General features: G+C 44.7%; 1 protein-coding gene across 2 annotated transcripts in view; it reads right to left on the bottom strand.

Moving 5' to 3' along the window:
* Positions 1-21,015, bottom strand: part of PLD1 (phospholipase D1) — a 202,462-nt gene extending 181,447 nt beyond the window's left edge. For both annotated transcript variants that reach the window (XM_087861397.1, XM_045788648.2), the window contains exon 1: positions 20,890-21,015. The gene's annotated coding sequence lies outside the window, so the exon portion shown is untranslated. The remainder of the gene's footprint in view (positions 1-20,889) is intronic.
* Between the last annotated feature and the right edge of the window lie 1,742 nt (positions 21,016-22,757).

The raw sequence follows: 22,757 nt of genomic DNA on the forward strand, positions 1-22,757 counted from the left end.
AACAATGCAGCAACAAATAGAAGAATAACAAATTTTATTACACATTCTTTGAATTGTTCTAAAAAAAACTTTTCACGTCCCCTGAACACCGACCCGGGAAAGTACTGCCAAAATGACAACGAAACTCAGTTCAGTCCTAGACAAAATAGCTTTGACACTTTTGCTGACCTGTGGTTCTCTGCGTCTGCAAAAACATATCACTGCCGAAGACACTCACGCTTGTTAGAATTCTGTTTATATACTTCAACTGCCAAGTCCGGTGATGTGTCTGCGCTTAAATTCTCTGTGGCCATTACAGGGGTTGGTTGGCCTCCGTTCCTAAGACGGCTTATTTGAATTTTATCTCTTCGTTCCATGACCTACTGAATGCCTACTCTCTGCTAGGCACTCTGCTAGGCACTGAGGATTCAAAACTGAGTAAAACATACACTGTCCCCAAAACGCTGGCAAACCCACAGAGGAGGCTGCCTGTGTGGCCCAACAACAAAAGTCTACTGGGCACGAGCAGAGCTGTGCCTGAAAGGAGGGGACAGAAGTGGCTCAGAATGCAGGGAAGATGGGTGGTCAGGGAAGACTCCAGAAGGACAGAGGAGGTTTCCATATATAAGTGGACAAGGGAGGAAGGGCATCTTATTCAAAGAGCCCTAAAGCTGCAGAGCGCAATGTCCACGGTCTGCACGGAGACTCCTGGACTGGGGCAGAGAAAGAGACCGAGAGAGGTCAAGAAGAGGTGTGTCTGAAGCCACGTGACAGCCACTTTGCGAAAGGTCTTGCTTCGGCCTAAATGTTTGTGTCCCCCCCCCCAAAACTCCTATGTTGACATCATAACCAGCGAAGATAATGGAGGTAGATGTGGGAACCTTGGGGAGGTTCTTAAGTCACACACCTTTTGTTAGATCCTTCACTCGTGCTTGCAACAAATCTTTATTAGCACTACGTGCCAGACACGGTACTAGACGTGGTACTGGGGAGAGCGCGGCAAACAACCAAGACATCTGCTCTAATGTTACCAGCCGTGGAGAGGGAGGCTTCAGTGGCAGACATAAAACCCAGAGCTCAAAAGACATAGCAGAGCAAGTGATGGAGCAGGCCTGGGCGCTCCTTCCAAGAGATGCTCAGGGGAGGCCTCTCCAAGAGGTGATGTTTAAGAAGAGGATAGGAAGGAAGGGAGGATGCGAACCACACCGCAGTGGAAACCCTTCAATTCATATCTCCCTAGCTGCAGCAACACTCGCTGTGCTTCCCAGAATCTGGGTCCACTTCTTGGAAGACCTTAGTCACGTTGCTGCTATCTGCTGTTACACCAACCCCTAGGAAGACCTGGGTTTCTCATGGAATGTTGAGATGTGTTCTCAAGACCTGTGGTCCCTTCCCTCCTGCAAATCCACAGTTATGGGATCCCCATGCACGGGGTCTGCTAGTTCCAGCGCAGTGACTTTACCAATCCCTCCGCCCACCTGACCACAAGGTTTCTGACAGTCTCACTGGACACTAGCTTGACACCGAGTCATGTTCAATAAATATTTGTTGAACAAACAAATGAAAGCCCTGATTTCGAAATACATCTGAGGGAATAATATACTTAAATTTGGTAGAAAATCCCATAACAAAGGCCTTATGTGTATTCTTTTCACAAAATTAAGCTCAACCGTTTGCAACTGTGCCCTTTCCAAAAGTCGCCAACTCCTGTTTTCAAGTGAATTTAAATTGGATAACAGAACTAAGTTTTTCAAACTCTTCACTGTCTTAAGATATTCACATCTATATTTAATATAAAAGAATATAGCAGTTCTGGAATTAGTGGTGATTAACTCAAAGCTTTGTGAATATACTAAAAATCACTGACTTGTACACTCTAAAAAGGTGAACTCCATAGTGTGCCAATCATATTTCAATAGAGCCATTATTTTCAAAGAGAATATAGAGAACTCTTCCAATAAAAGATGAATGAGTCTCATCACGGAAAACAAATCTGAAGCGCTACTAATTCTTCCTTTAGTTACAAAGCTATTTTTGGTTTGAATAAAGAATGAAAGGCACCGTTCACATCTCTATATATAGAAGACAGAAAGGTACAGATGAGAAAAATGATTTGTGCAATTAAAAAATTGGACATCTTGCCAGAATCGTTTTAAAAATAAATTTTAAGTTCTGTTAACTTTGATAAGCTCGCAAGGGCTGATGAGCCTCAAAGCCCTTTACTTGCTAGTGAAAATATTAAGAATAAAGTCTTAACGATCTCTGATAAAGAGAGAGGGAAAACAAAGCAGAAACATTAAAATGCGCAATACCAGGCTCTCATTAGCTACCAATGGCAGGTCAGTCCACCTTCCTCCAGAATATCAGAAATGAGGAAACACTGATTTGTTTTTACCCCAGCTCTCTCGAGATGACAGCTAAATCATGGTATATGATGGCTTTGTCATGTGTCAACTTGGCTAGCCTCAACTACATGTCCCAGAATTACCTTCCTTGTATGTTTTCTGTACAGGTTGGCGGCAACGAATATTCTCTTTCGAGCACCAGGGGAAAGAAGGGAGGCAGCAGCCTTTTTCAACATACGCACACCTTTCCCCAGTTAGTTAATCAAATACTAATTTAGTGCCGCTGTGAAGGGGATCTGCAGATGTAATTTAGGCATGTCATCAGTTGAATTTAGTCAAAAGAAAGATTACGGTACTGAATGGGACTGACAGAATTAGCTGAGAGCTCTTTAAAGAAAGGCTTAAACCCTCCCTGAATTCAGAGACTCGAGGCTTTAGCTCTTGTTCTTGAAGATCCAGTCTGCTCATGATAGATTTTTCTTGACCACCTGAATTTCAAAATCCTTATGGATTTCCAGCATGCTTTGCAAGCCCCATAAATGAGTAAGCCGATTCCTTATAATAAATCCCTTAATTCATATAACCTACTAGCTCTGCCTCTTCAATCTACCCTGACTAGTTCATGATATTGGAGTTATTACTATTGAGAAGACGGAGAAAGACCTCTTGGCATGGAATCATCCAGAAAGAAACTAAAGAATCTTACTCTTCCATGAGCTCTCTCCCAATCTCTTGCAATAATGACCAGGGGAACAGAAGATTGGGGGTGAATTAATTTTTAAAAGATGAGATTTATAACAATTTAGAGATGGAGTGAATTCACCTCAATGCCACAGCGAGGCCATAGTGCCTCATCTCTGGCCAGTGAGATGTACGTAAGAGTGACCGAACTCTGATGCAGGTCCTTGGGAGACAGCAGGCCCTTCTTCCCCCTCTTCATCCTCTCCCTGCTCTGTAAATACGAGGTTTGGAGCTCCAGCAGCCATCTTGGACAAGCGCCACAACCAGGACAGGGCAGACTGGAGAGCTGGTGAGAGCCACCACCAGCTGAGGGTGCCTGCAACCATCAGGCCAGTCACAACTGCCTGCCTGCAGACTGCTTTTTACAAGACAAGCAAAGCCACAGGCAGCGGCGGGGGGTGGGGGGGGGGTGTTCTGATGCCTGTAGCTAAACACAATACCTGACTGATCCAAGGATCTTTTCCTCTAGTTTTCCTATTTCCGTAGCAGTTGACTAACACATCCATGTTGATGCATTATAAGGAATAGCTGTACTTAATCTCACTGCTATGTGCATGGGGACACACTAAGTGTTTAAGAGGATTAGAGCAGACAGACAGCTATCGTCAAAGTCCATCTTTATTTCTCCTTGCTTCTGTGCTCTCGCAAAAGGATACGAGAACGTTTTCACAGTCTGCAATAAATGTCTTCCCAAAGCCACTAACTTTAATTCCCATGGAGTAGAATTTCATGTGGCAAGCCTGTGGTCACATCCAAATCCACTTATTCGGCAGATTTGTGATGTAGAAAATTCACTCTACTATCCCTAGATAGGCTCTGTCTTTTCATGGCGGAGTCATCTAATTTCTCCCAAACCAACAACCCTTGAACATGTCTGGGGTTGATTTTTTGCTGAATGCAAACCACACAGACGGTCGTCTCAAAGCCTATAAATTCAGCTCAGTAGCACCGGGCTTTCCGGATGCTCGTGAACAGAACCACCAAGGGTAGCACACACTTTGGGTGGTAACCTTGCCTGCAGGAGCTCTACTGTGTCACTCCATCATGGTGAGAAAGTGTCTGGCACGCCAGGCAGCTGACAACTGTGAGAGAGAAAAAATATCAGGCCCGTGACCAAGGGAGAAAATGAAGTGATTAATATGGAAAACACAGCGAGCAACATCAAACAGGAAAAAAGTTGACATTTCCCTTTAGCTTAAAGTAAGTTTGTTTACTCCTCACACAGACTATAAAAGACCGGATCAAAGTATTGAATCGTGCAAAAGTGTCAGATGTCTTCCTGACCCTGGGTCATTTATGATAACTGCAGAGTCTCTGACTCCTTTATTTAGAGGGAGGAAAGGAGGCGAGTGTGCATAATCGTAACTCTGAAGAGATAAACTTGGGGAACTGTGAGCGTGAACACAATGGGCCAAACTGCTCCCAGCACGAACCACGACCGTGGTGCCTCCGCTCCTTTGTGCCATTTCCTTCCGTTCAGAGTTCCCCGGACATTCCTCCCTGTCCGGTTCTTGGGCCCCTGACCCCTGACACCATTCCTGAGCACTGCTGTTCCCTGGGGTTCTGAGCTCTGGCAAGTCTACCTGTCAATGCCTCTCATTCCACATCCTCATGGGAGGAGCGTCTCAGGCCCGGCCTCACCAGCTTTACGACTCGCAATGCCACCAATTCTCTCCTCTCTTTCCCCGAATGCCCCCAACCCACTGAACTATTGTTCCACAGGCACCTGTCATCTAGTTCAAAACTGAACACGATCAAAATCGGCCTCGCCTCTCCATTCCATCCTCTTTCCCTTTTCCCCAGCCCAGCCACACCCATGTGTCCCCCACCCCCATATTCCACACCTCAGTTCCTGGCTCCACCACGCACCCAGGGGCCATGTTCGCCCTTGTATCTACTCCCTTATTTTTCTACTCCGAGTAGTGGGGGCTGGGTGACCCACAAATGAAATTCACCCACTCCAGGAGTGCCAATGGATCACGGGGCTCCTGGCCTTCAGGCATTCATCTCCACCAGCTAATCTGCAAGGAGGGAAGGGGGCCTTCGGACAGAGAGGCCTCTGTGACTTCCAGGGGCCAAATCAGCAGAGGGCAAGGGGCTGTTTCCCGGCCCAGCTCCACAGCAGTGGAGACTGTGGCAGTCAGCAGCTGCGGGAAGACATGGAAAAGGCTGTCTGCCCCCTCGCCTCTGTGAGTCATGGAAAAACCACCTGGCGACATTGGGCTCCTGGACACAAATGTATGCAAGGTGTCCGAGGTACACACCATTTCTTTCTAGCACCTCCTCCCTTAGATTTGCAAACTTAGGAAAATAAAGCCGGGCACATGGCTTCCTTGGCATGGATCCCATTCTCCAGGAAGGCACCCACAGCTACGGTGGGGGCAGGGCCTCACCTCCAAATCCTTTTGGCCATTGGTCATCAACAAAGCAGCCAAAGCAGAAGTTGCCAAGGGCATGGGCTCTGCAAGCACAGGTAAGGTATCTCTGACTCCAAGAGCACCTGGAAGAGACTTTTAGTAAAGGTCCTACGTATCCACGTTTGAACGCAGACCAGTAAAGTCTGCATTACCTCTATTAACCTGACTTCCTTTGAACCCTCATGCTGGCAGAGTCTGAAGACATTCCCCAAGTCTGTCTTCTACTTTTCACCCCTACTGTGGCTCAGATACCTTTTCCCCACACCCTCTTTCAAAATATTTCTACAGATTGCTACCAAAGTGATCTTCTAGAAGTGTAACGCCAGGAGTGTGCTGGGCTGAGAACTGATTGGTAAGTTTTCAAAAATTTTATGACTCATTTGTTAAACACACAATTATGAAAAATTAAATTACATAAACTTACAGTAAAATAAATTATATTAAACCCAAAGATAATAGGTACTCAGAATTCATCATTTCTTTACTACTATAATACATTTTTACTAATATATATGTCCTCGAGGTTATTTAGGTCCGTTTTGCCCATGTGACAATACTGTGAACTGTGCTGCTACGGGGCATCTGCTCCCTATAACCTGAAGTTGGCTGCAGTGGGAGTCTTTTCACACGGACACAGACAAGCCCTATAAATTATAGTTTGATTTTTGTTTGGTGGATTGTCTAGGCTTAAAAAACTGAGGGAGAAAATGTTGATAAAATATGTGGTGCTTGTGGGAAGTATACTGTGAATAAAATGAAAAGCTGAGGAAGTAATTCTTCTAATACTATCCAATTCACAAAGATGCTTCATGAACGAGGGAAGTTCTGGGACACGGCTTCATTGTTTCACTTTGTTCTTACTCCATACTGTAACAAGAAAACACCAACTACCCTTTTTCATCAATTATAACCATAGGTTGGCTATAAACACAAAATTCAGCAAAAACCGACAGAAAGTTTTCAGAATTAATGAGCTATACGGACTTTACAATAAAGAAAATTGTATGTTTTATTATTTATTTGTAAATTGTGTGCTATACATCCTTCACATCAGGAAAATTTATAACACACACACACACACACACACACACACACACACACACAAAACTTATTTTTCTGGAGAGCTGGTTGTTAACCATTTACCAGCACACCACTGCAGAAATCTGACGAGGTGGTTCCTTTGTTCCAAATCCTTCCATAGCTCCCTATGTCCGCCACCTTTTATGCTCTACTTCAAATCCTCTCAGACTCACCTCATGTTCCCGCCATTGCGACGGCAGCCAGTCCTGAGAAGAATCCGGCCAGCTTCATATACGTGCAGCCTGACAGGGCCTCTCCAGCCCAGGCTGCCCTGATACTGCTTCATGAGGTGCCTTTGGGAACCCACCTGGCGGTCAGGCATACCCAATCTCCAAAAGTGGAGCTGCCTTCAATCAGTGGGAGACGAGTAACAGATTAAAGCTTCTCCCGTCACCTTCTCCAGGTAAGCTGTGCTGAGAGACATTTCATAAGACCTCTCCTGAGAAGGCCCCCCGGAATCAAGCAACCACTTGCTCCCAGCAACGGCCAACTCAATAACGCCTGCTTCCCGGTGTGATTCTCCCTGGGCCTTCACTCCTGCTCCCAGGTAGCACTCCCAATTAAACCACCTCAACAAAACCTTCTGAAACTGGGCTCCAGCCAGCCTGTCACACCCTGGTCACACAGAATACGCATACTCTTTCCCATTCCTGATGCTTTGCTTTGCTCATCCCTGTTCCCTGCTTAGAATTCTAAGGGTGTGCAGAGAGGTAGAAAATTCTATAATTTACTACAGCCACAACCTTACAAAGGAGGAAATTGAGGCCCAGAGTAGAAAAATCTGGCCCAAGGGGCTCAATGGCTAATTTAAGACAGAACTGAAAGCTCTCCTGGTTTTTATGAGCTTCTGCTTCTGATTCCTGAAGTGTCCATGAATATCTATGTTCTAGTCCTGAAAGTCTACTGAATTGTTTCCTCTTCCAACCTCTCAAAATACGTGGATTTCCATTTCCCTGTAAACCACGACTTTTTATTGCCTGAGCCATTTTGTCTCCCACTGAAGAAACAGATAGTAATTGACTTTTACTCAGTGGTTCGATCCAGTTCCTCCAACATTTGCTGGCCACTTTATACAATCACTCGTGATGAGTGCAGTGAGGAAGTCAAAAATGATCGACACGTCCTTTACTTAAAAGGAGTTTAAATCCAGTGGATGAGAGGGAAGGTTGTGCAGGAATATATCAACATATGCTATGATTGTTATAATGGGAGAACAAGCCAAAAAGATTTAAAATATCTACTCTAGTGATTCAACATATATGCATAGAAACACATGCAGAAAATGTCCACATGCATAGGATATAAAATAGGAGCAAGAACAAGTCAACATACTTAGAAAACTATAAGTTCAAAAAGAAGGCTATTTACAGATGTCAGTATTTTAGAGCCAATAATCATCCGGGATCAATCAACCAACAAATATATTAGTGCTTGTTCCATACAGGCCATTTGCTTTTTATACAAATGTATGCCACAGTGTTTCAGACAACCAGCAACCAAAACATTGATTACAATCAACCAGAATGAGACCTTTAAAAGCATCTGGTCCAGTGCCCTCCTAAGGAAACCAAGGTTCCACGTGTTTGTTTTCTTATCCAATCTATTTCCCCTGAGGGATCTGGCCACTCTCGTGCTTCCCCAACAACTCAGACTTGAATCTTCAACCTCTCTTGATCTTTCCATCTCCCTCATCCCCAGGAGCCAATCAACTCCCACATCTGTGGCTTCTGCGCAGATCCATTCCCTAACTGTATCCCTCCCACCTTCATGTTCTTCGGCCCGTCCCTGCATGGAGATGGGGCTGCCCCAATACGTCCTGAAATCACCGTCTCTTCCCAAGCATGCATCACAGTGCCGGGGCTGCTCTTCTTAAACATGGCTCTGATCATGCTGTTCCCTTGCTGCCAAAATCCAAACACCAAAAACATGTTTAGTTAAACAGCCCAGCTCCCTCATTCTCAATTCCATCTGTTCCTTCCCCCACACCAACACTCAGTCCACCTATGCGAGACTACCCCCCCACTCCCACACACAACCTGCACTCGCCCTCCCATCAAAAGATTGGGATGGTGGCATCCCCCAAAACGCCCTACCTGTCAAGGCTTTATCTGCTTGCCAAGATGCGGCTCGACCTCTCCCTCTTCCATCAGGGCTTCCTAGATCACCAGCTGTTCATTCATTTTTTGACCCACTTCTCCACACCCTGTTTCCCACTGTGCATTACTTATACTTATTTCACAGCATTTAATCTTTGGATTGTGGTTCCTGATGTGTCAGCTAAACCATTAGATCAGTGCTTCTCAAATCATGGTCCCCAAACCAGCCACATCAGCATCATCTGGGGACTTGTTAGAAATGCAGATTTTCCGCCCAGCCCAGACCTACTGAATCAGAAACTCTAGGGTGAGGCCCAGCCCTCTGCTCTGATGAGCCCTCCAGGGGATTCTGATGCGCAGTGGAGTGTGAGAACCACTGAACTAGACTGTAAATCCCCCGAGGGTAGTGACTAGGGCTAGGTTAATTCATTCCAGCTTCAGAGGCAGGGCCTGAAACAGACAAGAGTACTAGTGGAATTTCCGAAAATAAATGGCCCAGGGTCATACTAAGTCAGTTGCCGAGATGAAACCAGAACTCAGGTTACCATGAATATCAGACCAGAGTTCTTTCCAGTATGACCACAGTCTCTAATTGTGAATATAGGCCATTTAAGTTCATGTATAAGCGCCTGTGCGTTGTAGAAAATGCACTTAAGTTGTCTAAGAATGACAAATCGTGCAATTAACAAATCAGGTCATTTTCAGTCTGTAACTTCAAAAGGATGAATTAGCGGAGCTGGTCCAGGAGGCTTACTTGGAAACGTCCTGCTTGTGGAAAAGGAGATCCTGCAAGAACTGAAGAATAGTCAGCCACTAAAATTGGGTTCCTCAAGTCTCGCAAGACTATGAAAAAGTAAACTATGCTCACAGAATGGATTTCCAGGCAGACTCAGAAGGTTGTCTTTTTAAAGACAGACCATATTGTAGCTATCTTTCTCTTAAATGCATTTTTTTAAGTAAGCAGCTTTTGACCAAAACATCTGCAAATATCTTAATAATGTGAAAAAAGCTGGCATTTCCTGATGTAAATAAGTTTTTAAATTTCTCACTTATTTATTTTGGGCCTCCTATTTAAAGTTGACTGAAGTTGGCTAAAGTTTTTGAGAGTTTATTCTTTTTCTCTCCATCTTTAAAGGCTTCCTACTCCTTAAGTGCTGTTCTTCCTTATGTATTGTGATGGCTGTCATGTGAGCCATCACGTGGGAAAACCCGTTTTCCATTTTTTCATGACTCATTTGTAAAATGATAGATAAATGGAAGTATCACTGATCCCTTAAAATGTGAAACCTAAAGAAACTTTAAAAGGAAGGAAAAAGTGCTCGGGCTACGGAGCCCAAATAACGCTCACCCATACATGAGTAAGGCGGTCCTTCTGCTGTGTCATCAGCCACAGCAGGAAAGTGGGCTTGATAAGATCAAACGGGACAGGTCAAATGCTGTGGGAGGCGTTGCAAAACTCAATGGCGAGAGTGTGCTCAGTAAATTACGATCCTTAAACATCCTCCACTAACGTAATTCTAACCTCATTTTTGCAGCATTAAGCAGTGCATCTACATTTTGAAGAAAACCAAGCCTCTGTTTTGGGAAACAAGGTCTCCCAAGCCTACCCTCTGAGGAGAAGAGGCTCCACGGTGGCTGGGGAGCCCAGAGGCTAATCCAGGGCCTGACGACTCGCAGTGGAGGGGGGCACCATCCTCCCTGCCCAGGGGCTGTGACGCCTGCCTTGCACATCAGCTCTGGGGGCTGTGGTGAAGAGATTCCCAGGGCTCAAGAAGCCAGGCCTTATCTGAAGCGATGCCTCTCCATCCTTGGCCCACACCCGGCTTGGTTTATGTGCTACGACAAAGAAAAAAAATTATATTCACTTCTGGTCATTCCTGCTCATTGAATATAGGGTCATTTTAATTATAGACAAATTTCATAGCCTCCCTATGTCCTTGGCCCTAGGATAATCACCGTGTAAGGAAATGTTTACTGTATAGAAGTCATCAGATTAAAGGTCTATGACTTCGTGAATAAACAAATTAAATTGAGAAAAAAAATCCTGGGTGGAATCAGAAAGTAGACAAGTTTGATGAGAAAGAATGAGAATTGAATGTCTGATCTGGTTATGCTAAAATAATTCTAATTACAGTCAATTAAGTGAGGTGCTTATCCTTTATGCTTAACTTGTGCTTAATTATCATGCAATACAATAATGACTTCTCAACATGTTCTAAATTAATACCGTTATTCTTTATTGGATTGCAATAGTGAGCCCCTCATGCCTGTGTAGCCAGATGTCAATGTCCAGCTCTGGATCCTGTTGGGAAGTGATTCATAGACCCAATAGCCACTTATGGGGTCAGCCAAGCTGGGATGGGCCTCACACTCTCTGTGGGAGGAGTGAGTCCTCAGTGGGGCATCAGAGCACTAGGGCTCCATGGGTAACCCACTGCACACTAAGCCACTAACCAATACCGGACTCAGAGCGTCTCTCTGGCTCAAATGGCCAGGTCATCTGGTCTCCACATATAATTGCCCACAACTTGGATTTTAAAATAGGAGAACTTATCTGAGACTAACACCACACCACTCCCTGAAGTAGTTCTGTGTGTGAACTGACACAGAAACAAGAATGCCTAAAAGCACTGAATTTTAGAACAAAATTAATAAAATACAAAAGAAAATCTAGAACACTAAAAGAAGTAAAGGGAATGAAATATTTTTAGGATGCTTTTCCTTTATTTTAAGCCAGGTCAACAGGCAGGTGAGGACATGTTAGACTTTTAGATACTTCAAAAAGGGGTGAGATATAAGTTTACATGGTCTCTTTAACTTTATTCTTTAATAGAGAAAAATACTGCACACCAGAGATTTGTCTTAGAAACAGAAGGCATGGAAGACTGGCATGGGGTCTCTTGTAACAAGTCTACCATTCTCTCAGCAGTAAGACAGTATGCTGAGCAGCATTTTCAAAGTTTCTATTTAAGGAAAATCTCAAGAAAAAAAGACAGGAAGGCCAAAAATTACTCCTAAACCCCTGTATGTTATTTCACTTCCTAAGGAGTTTTTAAAAGACAGATCCCTACAGGGGCACCTGGGTGGCTCCGTGGGTTAAGCACCTGACTCTTGGTTTCAGCTCGAGATGGAGCCCTGGGTCAGGCTCCGTGCTCAGCAGGGAGTCTGCTGGAGATTCTCTCTCTACCTCTCCCTCTGCCCCTCCCTCTGCTTATGCTCTCTAAATAAATAAATAAAATCTTTAAAAGACAGATGACTACAAATTTCCCTAGAGTTGATCTCAGCAATAATTTAAAATACTGAGTGCACACTCAGTATACAATAGGGGAAAAGATGCCTTTTGACCTCTACTCCTCCAAAAAAGACCACTGAAATACTTATATTTTAACTTTACTCCTGCAAACAATAAAGAAAAATCTAAGTGATAATTTGTTCTTTATTGCTCCAAATAAATGCATAAATAGGATATTTAAAGGAATAAAAGGGGTAAAGAGTTTAAAAAAAAACAATAGTTTTCTAACATTTTTAAATAACAGGATTTTATTTGTTTGAATAAAATTCCTAAAAAGCCAAATATAAGTAAATAGCACAGTATTGGATTATATAATCGAAAGTATAAGATAAGTATCCATGTGTCCGCACTGATATAAATAATTGAATAACTAAATAAATAAACAAATAGGGATGAAAAGATAAATCTCCCATGCAGAAACAATCTAAATAATTTATGTAACTACTACTCTCTCTAGGAGGTAGGGCATAACTCCGCATCTCAATAGTGTGGGCTGCACCAGTGACTTCTTTCCAAAGGGTTCAGTATTGAAAAGGGGAAAATAAATAACTTGGCAATGGAGAACCCTAACCAACACGACCTCAGCCAGGTGATCAAACTCACCATCAACAAAAACACATCATGTTGATAATGCGTGCCCTTGATACAGTGTGATGAAAATGGTACTTTACTGCTGTGGTTCTCCCCTCAAAACCCATAATCCCAGCCTAATCGGGAGAAAAACATCATAAAAGTTGAGGGACATTCGACAAAATACCAGTACCCCTTTGAACAGTCAAGGTCACTGAAAACGTGGAAAAGTCTGAGAAACAATCACAGGCAAGAGAAGCCCAAGCAGGCAGGACTACTAAAACGAGGGAACAGTATCGTGGATGGGTACTGGAGTAGAAAAAGGACACTAGGCAAAAGCTGAGAAAATCTGAATAAAGTATGGACTTCAGTTAATAATGCGTTAATATTGGTTCATTAATTCTAACAAATGTACCACCCCAACGTAAGATGTTAATAACAGAGGAAACCATAGCTTACCCATGTACACTATCTTTGCAACTTTTCTGTAGATCTAAAAAGTTTATTGGGGCACCTGGGGGGCTCAGTTGGTTAAATGTCTGCCTTCAGCTCAGGTCATGATCCTGGGGCCCTGGGATAGAGCCCTGCATCAGGCTCCTGGAGTCTGCTTCTCCCTCTGCTCCTCCCCCCCGCCCACCACCACTTGTGTTCCCTTTCTCTCATTCACTCTCTTAAATAAATAAGTAATCTTTTAAAAAAATAAATAAAAAGCTTTTTTTAAAAAGGCAAATATACAAAATTATGGTTTTTGAATGGGATGCTGTTGGGGAAAGTGGGGTTTAAAGAAGTTCCAGACCTCTGCTCTCTGCATTCCCACCCCAGCCCAGTTCCAATCCTAGCCTGCCCCTGAAACATGGAGCAGTTTGAAAACCCCGATCTTGAAACATTGGGACCTGTTGTCATTACAAAATGCCAGCCCAGTCCAGGTGGTGGGACAGGCCTCGGCTGCACGATTCGGTCCTGCCTTCAGCCGACCACAAGCCCCGGCCGGCAGCACCACGTCTTATGCACACGACCACATGCTGAGCACTCTGCTGGCATCAAAGCCCTCTGCGTGGTAAGCTCTCCAGCACCAGCATGAGCAGGGACCGCCGCAAACACAGGGTGCCGGCTTCCAGTGTCAGCCCTATCAGCCTTCTTGGCAATAGATCTGCAGAAATCACCTCACTGTTGGTCAAGTCTGTTCAGTGTCTTCTGGTGAGATGGGACAGGGCACACGTCTTCAACACGCATTTCTGGCCTCCTGGTGTCGTAAGGGTGATGCACGCGCTCCAGTTCCCCTTGCCCTGCCAAAACTGCCCCTCGTAGTACTCAAAAGAAGGGGGGGGGACAGGAGTTTCTCCCCAAATTGATCAGGTTTACTTGACATTACTTGCATACTTAATTGATCCATTCTGTCACAGATTATTCACCCACAAGACAGATGGGGGCAGCTGAATCACATCCTTATAAGCTCTCTGAAAATGAAATGTGACGTTCACAAAGAAAGCTACAGATTTTACTTCCCACTAGTCAACAGTGACCTTTGTTCCAAAGGCAGTGACATTCCACAATGAATCATTGCCATGAACGTGATAACATCTGCGGGGTCAGAAAAGAACAAATCGGAGAGTAGTTGAACCATTTGGGAAACCAGTGTTCACACTAATATCATACACTCATACGGCAATTTGGAGAGGCATTTGCTTCACAAGTGGTTAATGAGCACCAACTATGGGCCAGGCAAGCCCTGCTGTCACAGAGCCTACGTTCTTACGCAGAAAACTCTGTGTTCAAGAAAACAAGACTGGAAGAAGAATTCAGATAGGGGTAAGTGTTGGGATGAAAAGCCCCATAATAACGGGCTAGGAGGGAGTCGGTAGGTAAAGCAACGCAGACTGAGTAGGGAAGCAGATCTCATGGTCAGGGAAAGCCTTTCTAGGGAGGTAACATTTGAACTTTTTCTCATGGACCTAAAAGTTAAAAGGATGCAAGCCATGCAGGGACTTAGGACAAGGGTGTTCCAGACAGAGGGAACAGTGCCATGCAAAGGCCCTGTGGTGGAATCCAACTCAGTGTGTTCCAGAAACAGAACCCTTCTGACACCCCCCAAGAAATGGGCAGTGGCAGTTAAGAAAGGTGAAAACAGAGGCAGTGCCTTCACATCTGCTCCTAGCAGCCCTGGGCTTCCAGAGCTGAGGGGCAGCTGGTGCTGCCAGGTGGTGGTCAAGGAGGGAAGACTGGAGGACACAGCTGGCTTGCTGTCCCCATCTAGGAATTGTCAAGAAGAACAGCTCTCCTTTGGGTATCTTACGTAGTGGGATTTCACAGAATAGCTCGTTTAGAAAAGTGGTTCTTAGGGGTGGGGGTGGAGAACGGTACCCATAATTTTTTTTAAAGAGTGAGAATTGCTGGTGCAGGCTATTGACAGACAGTCTATACTTCCATCCCTGATGCCTGCGGATATGTATTACTCACACCCTTATGAAGATAATGGTGCCAGCGATGCCCGTCTCCCATATCACGTGAAGCTAAGGAACGTGATGGGAAGGGTGTTTTTCTGACATCGCATAAGCTAGTCCACTCTTACCTGGAGAGTATACTCTGCTCTTCTTCATGCTAAATACATTTTAAAAACACACCTCTATATATACACTCATTGATAAAGAGCAATGAATCATCCTTCTCCTATTAAATACTATGCTTCTATTATATGAATCGGGGTTCCTCTATTACATGCCATGTTACACTTACAGACTAAGAAAAATCAAATTCTCTAGTTAATGTCAAAACATATACCCTAAAAGTGTGATTATCAAAGGCATACCGTTCATTCTCTCCAGTAATAACCAGATTTGCAGGCAGAAGTCTTTCCACTACTTCTCATCACTGGGGTCTCATGAAATCGCATTCTCATTCAAGATTTCCTCCAGGCAGAATTCATTTCTCCCTCAGCCATACTCCCATAGGGCCACATCTCTACTCTAGCAGCCATTCTAGATTGCTTGGTTATTTGTGGATGCCACTCCTACACAACTGGGACAGGGACAGGAGGGCAATGTGTGAAAGAGGGGACCTGACAGTTCCTGTGCCATTTCTATGTTCCAGGCTCTATGCTAAACACTTTCTAGGCATTGTTTCCTGCAGTCGTCACAACAGTCCTGTGAGACAGGTACAACTTTGATCCCTGTTTTAGAGGGAGAAACTAAAGCATAGAGAATTTTGAAGTTACTTGTCTTACACCACGCGGTGCTAGAGTCCTCTGGATCTGAATCCAAGCTCTCTGGCCCAAGGCTGAGGCCCATAGTCATTATTTCTCCCAGTGGGGATTTTGCGGAGCCCAGCTGTGCCGTACAAGCCTCACGGACCTGCTTTGCTTAGTCGGTGCCCCATCACCCTGCATTTCCAGCCACAAGAGTAGCAGCTTGGTGTTGGGACTGAGGCGATGTAAGGGTCGGAGTTAGAGTCTTTGCTCCATGTTGCTAGTTTTGAAATATTTTCCATCTACATATCCCAACAGGTGGGTTTTTCCTTAGGATAACAGGGTTCTGGCTAGATTTCTGTTTTGTGGTGGTGGTGGTGGTTCTTTTTGTCACGATCATGTTAGTATCACAAATATACTTCATCTCCAAATCCCGTGCCCCTACCTTGGCTTCTACGTTTTTATTCCAAAGTGGGAACAATGGTGAGATTTTTTTAAACAATGTCAGATTTCACCTTCAGTTTGTTATTTTTCCTCCTCTTAGAGCTTTTTATCAAATTTCCCACTTTAGGCTCTGCACACTCATACCACCGCTCCTCCATACACCTGGAAATGTTCTCCTGCTCCAAGCCGTGGAGCCCCCATCCCAATCTGTTGCCGCCTCTCCAATCTCATTTCAAAGGACTCTTTCAACAAAACTTGGGTAGAGAACATTGCAGAAAAAAGGCAAAACTAACTAACTAAATAAACAAATAAGTACAGATGATAAATCCCACAGACTGTTCACTCCACATCTACAAATGTATTTGTAAGAATGGTTAAATGGCACAGTGGAACAAATAACTAAGTAAAACATTAACCATAAAAACCTCCTTTTCTGGAAATATCTATATATTTTGAATAAAATGAATCACACTATCTTCCTTCATCCATTACGTGTACCTTTTCATTCAGCTCACAACTATCGTTCACCACAATGGACACTAGAGACACAAAAATGGCAAAAACAGTCTATAGCCCCTAGGACCTTCCCCTCCCACAGGGAAGACAGATACTAAAGAAAACAATTGCAAACTTGGTGATTCCAATAACATGCTCTATATAAAATCCATGCATACAAAAGTGGTATATACAAAAATAGACTAGATTGGTATGAAGATCCCAAGCAAGGGCTAAAGAATCCCCTGGTACCTCATTGTCCCCATCCTTTATTGATTAGCAATAGTTTTAAGCACCATTAAAATCACTTCCTAATAAACCAAAGGAAAGATAACTTTCAACTTCGTTTGGCATCTCAAAGAGCATTAGGAAGAAACACACTGCAATGCAGCCTTGTAGAAAGAACTGGAGAGGTCTTAGCCCTGTCTTCTTCTGCACGTCCTCTTCCACTTTCTCCTCTCTCTGCATTTGTCTCTCCCTCCCTGCTCACCACTTTTCTTTTCTCGTGTTTATTCCTTATTCTCCCTCCTCCAAATGTACTCTGTAAAAGCCGACTTTGAAAAAAAAAATCACTGTTGAATAGTGAATTTTGATTTTCTTGTTCTTAATAGAAAGTTTGTCAGTTTATGCCCTGAGACACGTCTCTCTCTGTCTCTCAACAAAAGGACCAACCAAATTATTTTTATTTCCATGTTGCTCTTGGCTGATTTTCTTTTGTGCGTCAGAGGTTTTCAAAAGGTTCCCAACTCTAGGTCCAAAAAGCTCAAAAAATGATTGAGCCTAGAATAAAGTATTCCCTTCATGCAGATGGGAGTCCAGTGCCACAAGCATCACCAACAACCGGGGAAGGAATCTGGGATCTGGAGCCCTAAGCGGCAAGCCTTGCCATGGCCCACAGGTGGCCATAAGCTTGTGCTCTGTGCACCCCTGACATCACCCAGGACTTAATTTAGCAGATGAGCTCCAGGATGGTCAAAATGATTATTAAAATACAGAAGCATTTCCCCCCGATTGACAAATACTTCCCCCTCAAAACAAAACAAAACAAAACAAAAAACAAAAAACAGCACATACCCTGGCCTTTCCAGACCTTCCCAGGATCCCTATCCCAACCTCCTGAATCAGGAGGTAAGGCTTAGTTAGCCCAGTAGAAGGTTTCCAAGACCCTGCTCTGGAAATACTGGACATAACCAAACTCCCCCTTAATTTCCTCTTCTGAAAAATAAGGGAGTTGAACTGATTTTCCGATTGCAGTTATGTCAAATTATCTCTTCCTAAGGACAGGACAAGCTAGGAATATCACAACCTGAAAAAAGTTTGTTTGGAGGCTGGAATCTCAGGTTATACTGTACTGGTGACACAGCCGTGCCCAGATTCTGGGTACAGGCTGCTGGAGACGGAGCCCCAGCTCTGCCATATGCTAGCTATATGATCTCCCTGTGCTTCCAGTCACCTCATCTTTTAAATGGAGATGATATTATTACCTATTTCCCAGGGCTATTTTGAGGATTAAGTATGTTCAGGTCTGTAAAATGCATAGAAATAGTGCCTGGCACATAGAAAGTGCTATATAAATGTTGGTTAAATAAACCAATCATTTTCTTCTGTCACTGCAATGTTTGTAGAATAAATTCAAAAATTAAGAAAATTTCACAACAGAAAAAAAAAAAACCCCTGTGACACTATGAAACACTTACATAACATACACTATTGTTGAATGACCCAGCACGAAACATCTGGGACCCAGACTTTACACTGCACTGTGAATTTAGGGAAACCACCGTACTGGAATGCATTCCCACTGCAGCAAAAGATATGATTTGTAGAACTCCTTTTCTAATCAGAAAAGTCACAGGCTTATAGGAAATTTAGGTTACAAGTTTCTCATCTTCACTCTGCAACAACATTTATCCACAGCCCAGCTGGAGAATACATTTTATTGTGTGGTGCTAACACTTAAAGGATTGTAAACATACAACCAGGCCTGGCACAGGGACAACTGTCTCCAGAACACAATGACTCAGACCAACTGTGAGTTTAAAGAGCCCCATCTCATGCTGGGTCCGCTGGCTCCCATCAATGTTTAGTAAACACCTGGAGTGCAGAAGAAATCGCTACACCCCAAAGCTAGCTTGGTCAAAACTGCTTCTAGCTACTAAAAAGGTACCCTGATCTGAGCTCAAGCATCATTTAGACACATGCTACAGCACAGCTAAAGGAGACAAAAGTATTTCAATGTTAGATACATGCTACGCACAGCTCAAGGAGACAAAAGTACTTCCATGTTCTGTGAGATATTAAGGGGAGGAAACTATCAACAACAATAACTCCCTCCTGGATTCCTCCCTCTCCGTAGCTAAACTTCACAATACTTTTATATGCAAATTTAAATAGCTCACCAGCTTATCCTTACATAGTAATGTCGCAGATCTTTCTTGATGGAGATAAGACTGACTAAACAAAAACTGGCTGTGGCTTTTCACCTTTCCTCTTTAAAAGTGCATTTCTGCAACGCTACGAGAAGGAACTCAAACTCTGCTTCATGAGAAAGCTAAAGCCTGCAGCACAATCACTGTCATCAAAATGTTCTGAAAACCCTGTAGGAAAGACGAACAGTGTTCTGTGGATGGACAGTGGAGATGGAAGCACAGCAATGAGAAAGCACTTAATGGACTGAACCGTAAGCTTACAAATGGTTAATGTGGCAAATTTTATGTGTTGTATTTACCACAATAAAAATAAAATAAAAAACTCTGTAAGAGTTAAAGGTAAATGAATTTCATAATAAATTTTCATTAAGAAACCCACACTTGGTCATCAGACAACTTTCCAGGAGCAGGGTCTCCCACTACCCAGTTTTAAGTGAATCGACAAACCTAAATGAGCTTTATACAGCACTTATCAGTGAGATTAATAAATACTCTGACATCAGTGACAAACATGGTAAAGACACATCTTCCTCAAATCCTTAACTAGTCCTGCTTTTTATATGGATTGTGAGTTATACTGGATCCTGGAAAGACACACTGGGAGCTACACAATTAGTTGAAAGGTCCTCAAACAACATTTAAAGGCTGTGGACAAACTCAAGCTAAAAGCTAGTGTACAAATGCACTTGTATGTACCTTACAAAACACTGAATACTGAAAGATCTTTATTCAAACAGGCAATGTGTAAATGTGGTGTCTGTTAACAGTTCAAGCTGTAGATTCTTTTCAGTCTTTATGCTTTCATTACACCACCATTAATTAGCCCTTTTAAGCATCACTAAGGTCTCTGGGTACCTACTCTCAAAAGCCCTCAAAAGGCCCACAAGGCGTTATCTCAACTGCAATTGGCAGACCTGCCACATAAAGTTGGTGGAACTCTCCATTCTGGGGAAAGACCTAGGGATGATCAAACCAGAACCCTGTGGTCCTTAAGCATCTACTTGCGTCTAGTACTTCCCGGAGTAAAGAAGGCAATAAACCGAGACTTGGAGAAGAAGCAAATACAGGCGTGGCGGTAGCTCTGGACTGATTGTACAAGGGCAGTTCTGAAGGGCGTCACACGATCCTATTCAATGCTTGGAGCACCCCGCTCCTGGATCTGAGACTTAGGTCTCAAACACCTCGAGCTGGAGAAAGAAAAACGAGCCCTTTCACACACACCCCGCTCCGGGCCCCGGGCCCTTGCCCCACCCCAGCGTCATCCCCTCGTGGGCGCACAGAGCAGCTGCGTGCCCACACGCCCGGGACCGTGCATCTGGCACGCTGGGCTCCAAGCCCTGGAGCGCAGCACTTCCTGGTTGGTCCGGGATGCTGGTCCCCTAGCGCCGCCATCCCCGTCATCCCACACCGCACGCGAACCCCCGGCGCGCGAGAGGACCGGGGGCAGCAGCCCCCCTGCACAGGCGAGGCCCGACGTGCACCTGAGGGCACGCCCCCGATCTCCCCCGGACCCCGCGCGGCTCTGCGCCCCAGGCAGCGCCCGCCCCGGCAACAGCGCGCGCCGAAGTTGGTCTGCGTCGACCCTGCGAGAACTGGGCCCGAAGGCGCGCACAGGAGGCCCACAGGCCTCCAAGGAGGCTGGTCCCGCGGGGCCGCCCGGCGCTGGCGCCCGCCGCCGTCGCCTCTGCCAAGGTCCCGTCCGAGCTGGGCGGGGAGCGGCCAGCTGCCCGGGGCCGGCAGGAGGAGGGACGGAAGGCGAGCGCCGCGGAAACCAGACGCCCGCGGGAGCCTGGCGCGCCCGGCGGCGGCGCGGCTCCTACCTGTGGGACGAAGGCGGCCGCGGGCACCTGCGCGGTGACGGCGGGTTCTCCGGGCTCGGGTGCAGCTGGCACAGCTGGAGGCGCGGGAGGAGGGGGGGGAGGGCCTGAGGGGGGCCCGCGCTGCGCCGCCGCCCGGAACTCGAGGCCCGGATTCGCCCCGGCCTGGCAGGGGTGGGGCGAGGCGGTGCCGGGTCCGGGTGCGTCGCGGCGCAGGCTGGCCGTCCCCGCGGGGCAGGAGGGTTTCGCAGGCCGGGCCTCTCTGCTCGTTCCCGTTTCTTCTTCTCTCTTCTCCCGGAGTTTAGTGACTCAACCGCACCAACCTACGGAATGTTCAGGAGCATTATTGTTATCCTCAGGCACTCTCAAGCCCCCAAGGGCCCAGGCACCGTTCCAGGAGCTTTGCCTGTGTTCCCTCACCCTCGTCTACTGCAGCCGGTAGCCACAAGTGGCCCACTTTGCAGGTGGGAAAACACGGGTCGAAAAGGTGAAATAACTTGCTTCAGGTGACGCGGTTAAGAAGTAGGAGCCTTGATGACGTCACCTATAAGCCTTCTTCCAACTTCCTAAACTGGTGTTACTGCTAATTTATAGGGAAGGAAACTGAGGCCCAGAAAAGTGAAGTCGCCAGCGTAAGATCACACAATTTAGAGACTACTGGAATTTGTGCCTTGATGTCTTTAAAACTCGAGCTAATTCAGAAATCGCAGCATAAAATAATAAGTCGGGAGTAAAACATGGAAAATTCCCGTTCTGCCCATGGAACCGTACAAATACAGCAATTTTTATATTTTTAGTCCACCTAGAATAAAGTCTTAAGAGAAAGAGAACCTGTTATCTTGTGGTTTGACTAACAGGCCTTTTGGAATATAGTTTTGAATATAGGCCAGCTCCAGCCTCATTACACAATATTACATTCGACCAAGGCCAAAGGAAGCAATCCCTCCACATACACCAAACTGTTAATAACGATGGCCACTTTAAAGCACTTAGTGGATATTGCACAGCTGAGACTGGCTGAGTTACATAATGTCTTACTGCAAACATGGAACTACATGAACTGAAAAATAGACTATTCCAGTCCAGGGAAAGGAAGGGGGGTGAAATTGCAGTCTGGAACTCTTTTTCCTGTAACATATAGTTGCTCATCCCTCCCAAGACTACATTTTTTTCTCTTGAGCACATCTTTTCCTAATGATAGTAGAGTCACACAGCCGTCACTCTTTCCTTGTTGACAGAAATGATTGATGTCTTTTAAATCCTAGGATACTGACAGATTTTTACAATTAAACACATGGCCCTCTGAGCAAACAGAGTATTGCCTAAGAAGAGTTTGGCCAGTGTAAGACAGGCATGTTACTGACAGGCTGAATACTCTTTCCTCCTCTTCTTTCTCAAGTTTTATTAGTCACAGATGATTTGGCAAGTATTCTACACACAATTAACTGCACTCTTACAAGCTTGTCTTTAGAAATTATAATGCTTTTGATTGAGAAGCAGCAGGCTATAAAACTGCATCCCAAATTCCCAGTGTCATCATTCAAACATTTGGCACTAACCTACAACAATAGGTCTTTCTATTAACTATAATTAAAAATAAAATTATTCAAGTGCCCTCCCAATAGTTGAATTTCTGCTTCCTGGTGCTAGAGGAATCAAATAGTAAAAGGCCGCTATGGACTGCCAAAGAGAAGTTTTAGATATGGTATGATTCTGTATGTAAGTATTTCTATTTTCCTGAGTGGTTTGCTGATTGTTGGTTTTTGCTGTTATTTTCCCAAATCTCGCCTGTCTTCAGAGATGTCAAGAAAAAAATGACAACAAAATCCTATTATATAGCCATCTGGATACATATTTGACATTTTTATCAG

This window comes from Ursus americanus, chromosome 4 (genome assembly GCF_024610735.1).
Source record: "Ursus americanus isolate L20-20 chromosome 4, mUrsAme1.1.p, whole genome shotgun sequence".
Taxonomy (NCBI): Eukaryota; Metazoa; Chordata; class Mammalia; order Carnivora; family Ursidae; genus Ursus; species Ursus americanus.